At 31.4% G+C, this 13,289-nt stretch overlaps 1 protein-coding gene across 1 annotated transcript in view; it reads right to left on the bottom strand.

The window, feature by feature from the left end:
* The window catches only part of LOC118185875 (membralin-like), a 209,952-nt gene extending 196,915 nt beyond the window's left edge, over positions 1-13,037 (bottom strand). Inside the window, exon 1 of the mRNA XM_085825395.1 lies at positions 12,761-13,037. The gene's annotated coding sequence lies outside the window, so the exon portion shown is untranslated. The remainder of the gene's footprint in view (positions 1-12,760) is intronic.
* Positions 13,038-13,289: the final 252 nt, after the last annotated feature.

The raw sequence follows: 13,289 nt of genomic DNA on the forward strand, positions 1-13,289 counted from the left end.
TTTGAAAACCATATAATAATATTTTAATTTCTTTATGCGCATTAAGTTTTTTTCATACAGAAGAATACCTTTTAATTTATAAAAATACATTCTTGTTAAAAATAATCAACAAAGGCAAAACACAGAATAAAATAAAGACTATTTAATGGACATGTGTGAAATTGATCCAAGAGGTTGGTGTGGCGTTACTAGACCACATAGCAAAAAATAAAGACATGCAAAAGCACATATATTACGACCATGACATCGCGAAAGAACAAATGGGTAGGAAGAATGTGCACGGAAACACCGCGCTAAAAACGGGTATGTCAAGCAGGCGTCTCACTAGAGAGCGCTAAAACGCAGCTCTCTCTAGCTTAGACGCTTGCTTGACAACGCCGTGGCAAGCTGGCAATGGTGTCGGTGATCGCTTGTTGTGGCAATAGTGCCCATTTCTGTAGCAATGTATGTCGGAATCCGCCCAGAATGCCTAGCGGCACACAGCGACCCGCTATCCGACGTCCCAACATGTTCCACACATAAATATCGCGTCTCTACCCATTGAAGCGACAAAAAGACGCACAAGAGGGTGTAGAATTTCGTTGAGATATCGGACGGCTATGATGAGGAATACAATCAGGAATCCCGTAGATGTCGGTGTGGTCATTCGTTGCTAGCCCGTACAAACAAACAAGACTGCTGCTCTGTAATGTCTCTTTTGACAATGTTTGACTCCCGATTGCCTATCGCTGTCTCTTGGCATATGATTGCCCTTAGGGAATCTTTTTGGATGTTAAATCGAGACTCATCCGTACGGAGTACGTGACCCCACTGCTCTGGTGTCCAACTGCAATGTCCACGGGCCCAATTCAACTGCGTTCTGACATACGATGAGGACAAAGGAATACAAACCACAGGTCTTTGGGCGTAGTGGTCGCCTTCACGCAGTCACGCGACACACTTTGATGGGATAAGGAACGTCTTGCAGCAGCAGAGAGATGCGAAGCCAGGTGTCCTGCTGTTAATGATCTAAGGCACCTTGCACTTAGCAACAGGAAGCGATTGTCTGCGGTTGTTGTAATACTCGTATTCCCGAACACGTATTCGAGTTTTGATCCCTTTGCTAACGACTCCATAGCCTATTCATAACATTAAGATGCACATTCAAATCTCTCGCAGCACGAATTATCTTGCACAGCTTGCAACACCCCGACAGCTGTCCAACGTACGTCATCTTGAAAATAGTGTCTTCGGCTCATTCTTTCTAGTTCGGCTCTCTCGGATTGCACTGAAATATCGCTGCTTGCGAATTGATGCATATGTCCTTTCTGCCCCTTTTTAAGGCATTGTGTATGACTGCGGGATTGCGTTTTATGCTCATTTTGGTTGCCTATTTGCATTCGGTGATGAAATTTCTACCTGCAACTGTAAACTGCATGTTTAATGTTCCCCTTTTTATTTTTAAACCTTTTTCTTAGCGTTTATTGTTTATTTTTTGAGCGCGATAAATTAGGAATTAGGAATTTTTGTTTCAAAATACTATTTTTTAGAGAGATAAAATTCTAAATTTTGTTTGACCTCTAAATTGATATCGACAGAGTGGTAAAATAGTTGAACACTTCTTGTTCAGTCCGGGGGTTCAGATCCCGCCAAACAGGCTAGCTACGCGGGCGTTTACTTTGTTTATCCTCTGTGTAACGTGTATACGAGGAAGTTTTCACTAGAGTGGTCCTCGACAAAGGAATTCCCTCCTTAGACAGATAGGCCTTGTGTGCTTCACCGTAATCAACTAATCAAGCGATTTCCAACCATTAATATGTGTACCACTGGTGGTACACAAGAGAAAAATAGGTGGTAAGCAAGAAACAAAATATTTTTAACTATTTAACTCAAAAATTAAATGCCCCATCATACTGTTTAAGTTTATTCTGTAACACACATGCCATCTGAGCTTTGTTCAAGGTCAAGAGCCGCTCATATACTTTAAAAAAATACACAATATTCTCTTAGTCATAGACATAACAAACTTTGTCATAAATTATGTTTTTAAAAGGCGTAATAGAAATGGATATATTTGAAATTGAATAATAGGAATGGAGATGGAGAAATGGAGTATTTAATAGGAAAGATAGTAATGGAGTAATAATAGGAATAGAAATGGAGTATTTAATAGGAAATAAAAATAAGTACCTATAAAAAGATAATATTATCTCATTAATTCTTTTAGAGTTGATTGATTTATTAGCATGTTTACACTTTTTGTCGCCATCATTTTCGGGCTCATATTGCTTTATTAGCCCAAAGGAGCGTTAGCCTAGAAAAAATATTAGCATCAAAACGAGAGTTTGCGTTGAATCACTATAAAAGTCTAATTGTTGCCACAAAATATAATCTCCCTGTATTATATTTAAATGAATTAAATAATAAAAATTAGCATGCATGTATGCATGTTTTTCGCATTGTGAAGAAACAACGATACTTAGAGCCATCAAATTTCGAATAATGTATTCCTCCACCCGAATACGGACACCTACCTAATCCTAATCCTAATAGTCTCTGATATACTGGTACACAATCACATTAGTATTGTAACCAGTTCGTTTGCATATGCCTTAGGCCACTTGCGTATGTAAGTAAACCAAGGTGCGAAAGCAATCACTCGGAAGGCGAAGATACTGCGGGCGTGAAAAGGGGAGTCAAGTTTTCGTGAAAACAATTAAGTTGCATGATGGACACCTGCCGAGTTTATTCTGTATTTCATATTTTGAAAAACTTTAACGAATTTTTGATTAACAAACTGAATGATTTCAAAGTGAGTAATGGCAACACTGTATAGAAAAAAAAAAAAAAAAAAAAATATCTCTAGAGCACGAGACTGTCTATCGGGAATTCTAAAGATAAGCTGTTTCTAAATAATTTATTGTGTATTTCAAATTTTGTTAAATTTTAATAAATTTTTGATTAACAAACTGAAGGATTTCAAAGTGAGTAATGAAAACACTGTATAGGAAAAAAAAATTATCTCTAGAGCACGAGACTGTCTATCGGGAATTCTAAAGATAAGCTGTTTCTAAATAATTTATTGTGTATTTCAAATTTTGTTAAATTTTAATAAATTTTTGATTAACAAACTGAAGGATTTCAAAGTGAGTGATGAAAACACTGTATAGGAAAAAAAAATTATCTCTAGAGCACGAGACTGTCTATCGGGAATTCTAAAGATAAGCTGTTTCTAAATAATTTATTGTGTATTTCAAATTTTGTTAAATTTTAATAAATTTTTGATTAACAAACTGAAGGATTTCAAAGTGAGTAATGAAAACACTGCATAGGAAAAAAAAATTATCTCTAGAGCACGAGACTGTCTATCGGGAATTCTAAAGATAAGCTGTTTCTAAATAATTTATTGTGTATTTCAAATTTTGTTAAATTTTAATAAATTTTTGATTAACAAACTGAAGAATTTCAAAGTGAGTAATGAAAACACTGTATAGGAAAAAAAAAATTTATCTCTAGAGCACGAGACTGTCTATCGGGAATTCTAAAGATAAGCTGTTTCTAAATAATTTATTGTGTATTTCAAATTTTGTTAAATTTTAATAAATTTTTGATTAACAAACTGAAGGATTTCAAAGTGAGTAATGACAACACTGTACAGGAAGAAAAGCATTTTTATCTCCAATGGGTGAGACTAGCTATCGGAAACTCTAAAGATGGTCTCTTTTTAAATATTTTTAGCCCAAAGGAACATTAGCCCCCAAAGCTCTCGAAACGTGTATGTGTATGTAAATAAATAAAAAAAAAAGCTTTGGGGGTAATAAAAAAATCTAAAAAACTTTTTTTCCTTTTTTTTTTTTTTTTTTTTTTTTTTTTTTTTTTTTTTTTACTGAGTATAAAATTTTTCTAAATAAAAGTATAGGGATCGGGGAGGGGACCTATAAAAAAGATTTCGCGTTTTTTATATAATTTTTTTTTTAATTTAAAATTGCCAGATGAATAAATAAAATAATAACGAAAAAGAAATCTGAAAGGATTCAGATTTTAACGCCGCTGACGCAACAATTATAACAATTTTTTTCAAGTCGATTTGTTGTCTCTTACAGCAAGTGCTTTGTCTTCTTGGTGCTTTGTATTCCTTACTTTTCCTTACGCGATTTGAGAATATTGTCGTTTGTTTTGAAGAACTCGTAATATATTATGCATTTAAGTACTTGTGAAGAAACAATAAAACAAACATAGATTTTCGAAATGGAAAAATAGCTAGGATTGAGTAAACGAGAAAGTGATGATTCACAGGTGATGGATCCAGGACAATCTACTAGCACTAAGAATATTGAAAAGAAAAAAAAAATTGTTTAAAGAAAATGTAATGTAAGTTATTTATCATATGGGCTTACTTGGAATAGAGATGAAATGAACCATGAACCCCAATGTGTTATTTGCGGTGAACAATTATTATCCTATCAATATATGAAACCATCGTTTCTTAAAAGACATCTTGAATCTAAGCAAGCCAGTTTAAAGGATAAATCTGAAGAATATTCCAATGGGTGAGACTAGCTATCGGAAACTCTAAAGATGGTCTCTTTTTAAATATTTTTAGCCCAAAGGAACATTAGCCCCAAAGTTCTCGAAACGTGTATGCGTATGTAAATAAATTAAAAAAAAAGCTTTTGGGGTAATAAAAAAATCTAAAAAACTTTTTTTCCTTTTTTTTTTTTTTTTTTTTTTTTTACTGAGTATAAAATTTTTCTAAATAAAAGTATAGGGATCGGGGAGGGGACCTATAAAAAAGATTTCTCGTTTTTTATATATTTTTTTTTAATTTAAAATTGCCAGATGAATAAATAAAATAATAACGAAAAAGAAATCTGAAAGGATTCAGATTTTAACGCCGCTGACGCAACAATTATAACAATTTTTTTCAAGTCCATTTGTTGTCTCTTACAGCAAGTGCTTTGTCTTCTTGGTGCTTTGTATTCCTTACTTTTCCTTACGCGATTTGAGAATATCGTCGTTTGTTTTGAAGAACTCGTAATATATTATGCATTTAAGTACTTGTGAAGAAACAATAAAACAAACATAGATTTTCGAAATGGAAAAATAGCTAGGATTGAGTAAACGAGAAAGTGATGATTCACAGGTGATGGATCCAGGACAATCTACTAGCACTAAGAATATTGAAAAGAAAAAAAAATTGTTTAAAGAAAATGTAATGTAAGTTATTTATCATATGGGCTTACTTGGAATAGAGATGAAATGAACCATGAACCCCAATGTGTTATTTGCGGTGAACAATTATTATCCTATCAATATATGAAACCATCGTTTCTTAAAAGACATCTTGAATCTAAGCAAGCCAGTTTAAAGGATAAATCTGAAGAATATTTTAAGAGAAAATTATCGGAGTTCAAAAATAATAAACACGTAATGAAAGGTTTTGTTACTTGAACTTAATAATATTTATTCCCTAATGATATTCCTTGGAATAAGTGTATTGCCTTACGCAGTGACGGAGCTCGGGCTTTAACAGGAAAAAATTCGGGGGTTATTTCTCGAATAAAGAAAGTCGCACCTGGAATTTAATTTACTCACTGCTCCATTCATCATGAAGCTTAAAGCAATCTCCGAAAACCTGAAAATCGTTTTAAATCAAGCTCTGAAATTGTTCATTTTATTACTTACTTTTAAATTCAAGAATATTTACAATTTGATGCTAAGAAATGGGCAGTGAACATGAAACGCTTTTGTTATATTCCGAAGTAAGGTGGTTATTCAGAGGGCAAAGTTTTAAATCGTCTTTTTAATCTTCGATCAGAAATTCAAATTTTCCTTTGTGATTCAGAATTTGAATTGCAAAAATGCTTATAGTGAATTATGTTTATCCTGTTTAGCATATTTAGGTGATATTTTATCAAAACTAATTAAATTAGGATTATAAGGACAAAGTGTTAATTGGTTTACCATTAGGAGATAAAACGAATGCAATGGTAAAATAACTGCAGCTAATAATCAACGAATTGGGTAATAATATTTTTAACTTTTTACCACTTTTAGAAAGTTTCTTAACCGAAAACAATTTAAAGAAGAATCAGCATCCGACATTAAAATTCACTTTTTTACATTGATAAATAATTTCAACATTTATTTTCCCGGGGATTATGAGAGAGAAAATTGAATTAGAAATCCACTTTGTTCAAATGTACCTGAAAGTTTATCTCGTGAAGAAAAAGAACAATTGAAAAAAAATTTCTTTTGATCGAACTGTAACTGAAGGTTTCAAAAATAACACACTTGTTTAACTTTCGGACGAATCGAAAATAAAAAAAAAAAAATTAAAGGCATTTCAAATAAAATTATTAAATTTTTATTGTTTTTTTGCACAATCTATTTGGGTGAACAAGAAATTTCTTCCATGCTATATTTGAAAAATAAGTACAGAACAAAATTAGAAGTGGATCCTAATTTACGGTTAAAACTAAGTGAAATGAAACCAGACATACAGAAACTGATCTCTCTTAAACGGGCCCAAATTTCAAACCAATACTAATATACCAATATTGAATTATTACTGGTTTATTGCAAGAAGAGCAAAGTTACAAGTTCTGCTGAAGTATAGCCGTAAATTGGCGAGTGGTTATTTAGTATATCTTGACAGCTGGTTATTAAAGACGGAAGCGTTATTGAGGATTTCACACTAAATTTTAGAATAGAAGTATTGTAATTTTAATAATTAAAATGGTAACCAATTTTTAATCTAATATTTTTATAGGTGCATATTTAATACAAATACTAATAGGTTGCGCAAATGGCAATATATATATATATATGTATAATTGAAGTATGCAAAATTGTAAACCAAACTAAATGCCACTATAAATACTTGAAATCTTCCTATCATCTTCGTGAAACAAGTTGCAAAAGCTAAATACAAAAAAACAAAAAAAAAAAAAAAAAGAAAAAAGAAAAAAAAAAAAAAAGAAAAAAAAGAAAAAGAAAAAAGAAGAGTTATAAACTAAATTACATTACAACTGGGAAATATTGGAAAAATTACAGATAAAAACCAATATACTAAAAAAATATTTTTTTAATGTTTTTGAGAAACTGAAAGATAGTCATTGCAAAATGTAGTGGTGGTACTAAAGTTTTTCAATTTTTTGTTCAGATGGTAAGCGTTAGTCAAAAGGTTGAGAACCGCTGAACTAATCTAAAGTGATATCTCCCACCCCGAAGTGAAAGCGATTTTAATCACATAATGTCAATTCATTTTAGGATCAATTTGCACTTACAAACAAGATTTTATTTTCTAAATAACTTTCAGTAGGTACGGAACACTTATCTAACTGGAAGCATCATCATTGTGCGCATGTACGAAAATTTGAATTTCATATATCTTATATTAGGAAAGGCGACGAGCAAAAAATGTATGTGGCGTGGACGCAATCAGCTGATGAATGTTTATGATTGCAAAGGGCTAAGTGTTGCCATACTTCTTTCCATATTTTTCATACTAGTTACGTTTAGGCTGTAAATTGACGAAGATATCCCGTACATCTGTAAAAATTGTTGCTGCTTGGAGTTACAAAAAAAGTTCAAAATTTTTGGTTAATTTGTTTTTTGGTCTTTTGGCATCTTTCTCACAAAGTACATACGAACTCTTTACACGCAAAAATACTAACTCAATATTTGAAAAGACTGGGAATATGAAAATGTTTAATTTAGTTATTCTTTGCTTTGAAGATGAGGTTGGCAGCGATTTGTAAAGCAGTTTAAAATGGAATCCTAAGTTTTAAGGCTTTTATTTTGGAAAACAGACAAAATGTTACTTCTGTATATTTAAAACTGCGAATTATTAGATTCTAGAATACAATCAATAGGATGTGTTAAAAGTCTTATTATTATGATCGAATTTTATGATTTGCATTTTGCGAACTCATTTGATGTTAGTTTTAATGTATTATGAGATGGCTGAGCTTTAAGCCATGAGTTGCCTATTTTAGTTTATGCTCTCTGTAGTTATTATTCATTAATAACCAGCATTAAATTAGTTTATCTATAGTTATTTACTATTATTTATTAATATAATAAATTATTATTTATTAATAACGATTCTATTTTTTGGATAATCGGGGGATTATTAGTTCATACTAAAAGCTGACTCAAAACAAATGTAGTAATTATCAAACTCTTACCTTATTTAATTCTTTTCTTAGATAAGAACAATATTATATATATATATATATATATATATATAAGTTCCTCTAGCACCCTTGCAGGAAATAAAGGAAACCTGGAATTTGACTGCTTGAAAACAACTTATAACAAAACGTCATTTACGAAACAGAATAGCATCATCTGATTGCTAGAAATGTGTGTTCAAAAATAACATCAACATCTAATAATTAATAGTCATTGGGCATAAATAATTGCTGAATATATTGCTTTTTCAAATATAGCTGCACCCGAAATTCGTGTATAGTTGACAATATTTTTATAAAGTAGTCTGTATATCATGTTAGCTGAAAATTTACCGCTTCCACTGAATTGATCTTTGTTTTTTATATAAAGCGTGTCCCAAAAAAGAGTGCAGAATTTAATATATCCAAAGAGATAGAAAAGCTATTCAGAAAAATTAAAGCTATTTTTATATATTTACAGCAGGTAAACGTTGCGCACTCTTTCCATAAAATTCATAATCACTTTCCATAAAACTCATAATAACTTTTTTTTTGCCCACCAGCGGCCGAGCGGTAAAGACGCTGAACAATGGTAGTTCGGTCCGAGGTTCGAATCCCGCGAACGGGCTGGCTGCATGGGCGTTTTTGTGGTTTTACCCATGTGTAACGTGTATACGAGTCAGTTTCCCTTAGAAAGTCCTCCACGAAGGCATCCCTCCCTTTTAGCAGATATCCCTCGTGTGCTTTGCCTTAATTAAATAATCCAAATCCATAATCCCTTTTTCGCATATCTGCTTATCGAGTGTGATTTTCAATTTCTTTTACGTTCTTTTACTATTTCTCTTTAAGTTGGGATTTTTTGGGACTTGCAATAACACTGTGACCCACAATAGCGATGTTTCAAGCAGACCGACTGGATCGAGAGGTAGTGATTCAATGTCTGCTGTCCAATTTATGTCCTCCAATTTGTTTATTTATCTGAGAACTGTTGTTTCAATAGATTCAAGGGTTCAGACTCTGAAATGATCAATTTCTTCTGCTTGACTTCATGATTAGTTAGATAAAATAATTATTTTTAAAAAAGCTTTCAGCTAAGAGACTTGCCATTAATTTTATGAACTCATAAATGTCAACTGTATAAGAGAGGTTCGAAATTGGGCTAGTTCCTGTATTGCTTTTGAAGTCTAAATTTGCGTGCATGGCTGTTTATGAGCTCGTGTAAGGATGCTTACTTGTCAAACATACAAACACATCACGGATAAATGAAAACCGAAGTTTTTTATAGTGATTAGATTAATGCAAAAGGAAAATTTGAACGAGGATTTATTATTTTAAAGCCTCACATTCACATATATAAAAGAAAAAACATACAAATATCGCTTTAATTTATTTTATTTAAAAATTACCTACATTTAAATATATTTTCAGAGAACATGATAATTTTAGCATTTTTAGATTTATTAGGTTTTATCTGCTAGCTACCTTGTTATTTACAAAAAATTAATTGAATTATTAAATGAAATGGTAGTCGAGTAAATACATTGAAAGTCTAGGAAAAGAATCAATGAACTGTCTTTAATTGCATTTATTTTTCAAACTTATTTTTAAAAGCAATCAAAAAAGGGGGGACAAATAATTGCATAGGAGCGATGCAAAACTATCTCACTACATGCGGATCATCTCATTTTGAAGTTCATGCAGATCAAGTTTGCTTATAAATTGTCGACTTGTGCATGTAGTTTTGTAAGATTATTCAATGTAGCAAAGATGAATTAACACACTTTTTTATTTGATTTATGATGAAAATTGGTAAAATGGTGTTACAATACAAGCATATTAACATTATTCTTCCCCTGTAGCAATGCATTTCTTCGTTATTTACCACGTTTCGTTCTTTGCTTTCTTTAAACCCTTAATTAAGCTGTTTATCAGAGCATTACTGAAATCCTTTTTCCTCTACGAATGAGAACAGGCACATTTCTATGAAGTGTTTGTAACAGAAGAGCTCATGAAAGCCAAAAAATTATAATGCAAGATTGAGCAGATGAAGAGATGAAAATTGCTATAGTATAAAACAGGGGTTCTAAACCAGGGGGGAAATTCTCTCTGGAAGAAATTTCATAGTTTCATGAGGTGAATAAGGTCAGCGTTTTACCAGTTAATATTTAGATTTATTTTATGAATATAAAAACTACTTTTATTCAAGTTTTGATATTTATCAGTATGTTTCTTTGTTTACTTTATAAAACACATTAAAAATAATATAAATTTAAGTAAATGTATATGTATATCATAAAATTAGGCAAAGCAACGACCTTGTGTTTGGCATATATTTTTAGTCAAGACTGTGACGATTTCGAAGGCAAACGAATACAAGTCCCGAATAGCCACTTTACTATATAATATAGATCTATCTCACAATGGCTATTGTTTAATATGAGCAAAATCGGATAAGGGATCGTCTTTCATATACGCTTTATCTGTGCCTCGCTTCTCAAGGAATGACAATTGCATTTTAGTAACAACTGTGGAATACAGAATTACTGTATACTGAAGAGCACCCCCCCCCAAAAAAAAAGCTTTTGTTGTGTTTGCGAATATAAGAAATCCACTAAAATTTGCACTGATTAAAAAGGACAAACTGAAAGTTAAGAACTGAATTTGTTGGGAAGAAATTAGTTTCGATTTGCTTGAGCAAGCACATATTAAAAAATGGAAGAAATTGTTTATTTTTATTCAAAATAATATAAGGTTTTGAAATGCAAATATTATTAATAAGCGATCATTCAAATAAATCTTTTACGTAAATAAAAAAGCGTATACATTGAAAAATACAGGTCTGTTTACTAGCGAACAGAATAAATAGTAGCCTGGATTATCGATTTTCCGATCAGAAGAAACAAGAAGTAAAAGGGCTTTCTCTCTTCCCAAACCTACTCTGTCCTTCGTCGAAAAGCGAGACTGATTGTGCATATGGCGAACGTGCATGTGACGAACCGGAAGTCCTCAAAACATCTCAACCAAGAGAAATGAAGGTCTCAAACAGAGAGGAACAGTCCTCTAAACGCATTGTATAAACATATGACTAATGCATATTCACAATGAATTGTTTTCAAGTGACATAAGACAAAGCATTATAGTTCACTTCTGTTTATTTATTTTGATATTGAAGAGAGCTTATTTTTACATCTACATAAAGGCTGAGAAACTGTAACAGAAGTGAAAAATAAAAAGAATTGTTTTAAAAAAAGTGAAAAATAATTTTTAAAAAAATTAAAGAAAGAGAGAAATGAAAAATAAAAATCGCAAAGAACATTTCTGTGGACAATTTAAACTGAGAATGTTTCCGAAGTGTCACTACTTTTCCTTAAAATGATAAATTACTCCTTTTATGTTCATTACTTAAATTAATTTAAGGTATTCGTATATCTTTGAAAAAATATAAAAAATTATGGCCCTCTGTACGTTGTAGATCATAATTCAATTAATAAAAAGCCTGGGAAAACATAAATAAACTTCCTTGAGAAAATCCTGCATGAAGCTATCGTTCCCTTTAAGCTGATTAACTAAAAGGGAATTATTCGTCATATTCAAATAGTTTAATTTAACCTAACCTAGTGTGCTTAACAATGTTTAAGTAACCTAATCTAGCCATTTTATCTAACGCTTTAATTTCTGATAGCTTTATATTTTGTTCGTAGTTAAGAAGAAGACAATTTTCATATCACTATGATAACTTTGTGAATCTTTGAAACTCGCTTTTAGAAGTACACGAACGAGAACTTATTTTATATATAACAATTTGGATAGAAATGTCCACCAGGTTTTCACATCAGAAATAATTAAACGGATGGCAAAATAAAATTGAAGAGGAGTTAACATCAGTTTTCCTATTATGAAATACAATGTTCTGTATTAGTCTTTTCGATGCAATTGATCTATGCCTTATTTAGGCCGACAGAAAATTTTTTGATAGAAAACTTTGATTTGAAAGTCTTTCGAAACATTTATTTGATCAAGTTGAAACGGATCCTAATTTGCCAAAAAGACTTTGAAGAACGTTTCTAGACTCTGCAAAGCTACAGAGGTGTTTATACATTATTAGACCGATTTCGATAAAAAAAATTTTTTCAAAAAAAGCAAATATTTTAGAATATTAATATCTGGCAATAGCTTATAAATTGAAATAAGAAATATCGTCAGCTACTTTTATATTTATTCTTCTTTCAAAATAACGCATGTAAACAAGTTATCGATTGAAGGACATGTTATTGCCCTCTCTAAAGATAAATATTCCTATCCTATAAATAAAAAATGTTGCGAACTGCACTGTATTAAAACTTCTAAGGAGCAACGGAAACAACATTATTAATCGGAAAGAGAAAAAATCTTCAGTCATTACTTCTACATCGAAAGAAGTCTCCTAAAGCATACTTGAAAAGGTAAATATTGTTTCTAATGTTTTTAAATTTAAATCGTTGTTAATAATAGAAAATCTACTGACGCAGAAATCAGTTGCAAAATCTTTAAATCGATCTGTATCACCAACAATAATAATAAGCCATAATTTACAAATTAAAAATGATGAAAAACATAATGCTCACCAGGTTTTGCCGAAGTAGTAAACGATGCTTCTCATTTCAAATAATAAGCAGTTCTCAGAAAATTTTATGGGAATTAATGCTTCGTCTGAAATAATGCAACAAAGCCTTAAAAATGCTTTAAATAAATTTTTATTTAATCTTGAACTAAATAGATGTCACAACTTGTCTGTACAGGCTGCAAGTTTTTATAATGAAGACATTAAAACGTTGATATGGGATGCTTTTCTTCACTTATACACTGATAACGAAAACTGCTCAGTAAGACGTGTTTTCTTTCTAGAATATGTTTCTGTTTGTGGCTTCTTCTTCAGCTGTTGCGAGCCATATTCTGTTTACATCACATTTTCTCCTTAACAACATTTGCTCTGATAATTGCACTCTTACTTATCTTGTAAAATAACACTGTTTAGATAGCTCTAAACATCCTTTTATCATTCAGTAAATAAAAGCCATTTGATTCAGCTTAATATCGGTATGATTCGTCGATAATGAATTATAAAATATCGATATTTACGTTTTATTGTCAATA

The sequence above is a fragment of the Stegodyphus dumicola genome, chromosome 10, assembly GCF_044657685.1.
Source record: "Stegodyphus dumicola isolate Sdum_Otavi_A_Nest chromosome 10, ASM4465768v1".
In the NCBI taxonomy this organism is placed as follows: domain Eukaryota; kingdom Metazoa; phylum Arthropoda; class Arachnida; order Araneae; family Eresidae; genus Stegodyphus; species Stegodyphus dumicola.